At 44.1% G+C, this 1,171-nt stretch overlaps 1 non-coding gene across 1 annotated transcript; it reads left to right on the forward strand.

Moving 5' to 3' along the window:
* The first annotated feature begins 425 nt into the window (after nt 1-425).
* Nucleotides 426-529, forward strand: LOC115833466. Its single transcript, XR_004028897.1, has one exon. It is a non-coding gene; the product is annotated as a small nucleolar RNA U13 (small nucleolar RNA).
* Nucleotides 530-1,171: the final 642 nt, after the last annotated feature.

The following is a 1,171-nucleotide window of genomic DNA, read 5'->3' on the forward strand; positions in this document are numbered from 1 at the left end:
GAGTCTCGCTCTGTCGCCCAGGCTGGAGTGCAGTGGCGCAATCTCGGCTCACTGCAAGCTCCGCCTCCCGGGTTCACGCCATTCTCCTGCCTCAGCCTCTCCGAGTAGCTGGGACTACAGGCGCCCGCCACCACGCCCGGCTAATTTTTTGTATTTTTAGTAGAGACGGGGTTTCACCGTGGTCTCGATCTCCTGACCTCGTGATCCGCCCGCCTTGGCCTCTCAAAGTGCTGGGATTACAAGCGTGAGCCACCGCGCCCGGCCCTTATTCATTCTTTCTATTTTCTTTTGTACCCAGTAACCATCCCCACCTCCCCCCCAACCCCCCACTACCCTTTCCAGCCTCTGGTAACCGTACTTCTACTCTCTATGTTCCATGTTCAGGATTTTGAGGAACTAAACGTGTACATAAAATTCAAGTACATAGTTTTTTGTGGTTCATAAGCATGATGATTGGGTTTTCATGCTCATGTGTGAGATGTGCCTCCCTCAAACCTTGTTACGACGTTGGCACGTTACCCATCTGATGTGAAAAAAATTACATACTATTTACTCTGATGAAGAATAAGGATGTAAGAGCCTATTAGTAAAATTGTATGTTGTGTGTAGAATAACGTTTAAAATAATGTTATATGAGAAATAACTGTAGTTGCAGTTTCCTAATAAAACAGAAACATCCTTCCCTGGTATGCAGGCTATTGAGTCACTATTTTACCTCCAGCACCTTAGTAGTTTCTCAAAGAATGGAGGGACCGAAAGTTAGAAGATTCTGTCTCAGCTGTTCTTGCCCTTTCAGAATAGAATTCCAGGCAGAGATTAATTTGGGCCTTGAAAATCTTTCTACTTTTTTTCTGCTCCAGAATCAGACTTTTCTTTTTCTGTACCTACTTAGAGTAGGTAAGTTTATCCTAGTATGAGCAAAGACAACTAAGTAAGTAAGTAACAAACCAAAATGTAGCATAAAGGAGTTGTATGTATGTGTGTGATGCACACATATGCATGGAAGGGATGTACTTTACATTTGTTTTTTGTTGTTGTTGTTATTTTTTTTAATTTTAGTAGAGACGAGGTCTCACTATGTTGCCCAGGTTGGTCTCGAACTCCTTGGCTTAGGCGATCCTCCCGCCTAGGCCTCCCAAAATGCTAGGATTACAGACATGAGCCACCATGC

Source organism: Nomascus leucogenys, chromosome X (assembly GCF_006542625.1).
Source record: "Nomascus leucogenys isolate Asia chromosome X, Asia_NLE_v1, whole genome shotgun sequence".
NCBI classification, from domain to species: Eukaryota; Metazoa; Chordata; class Mammalia; order Primates; family Hylobatidae; genus Nomascus; species Nomascus leucogenys.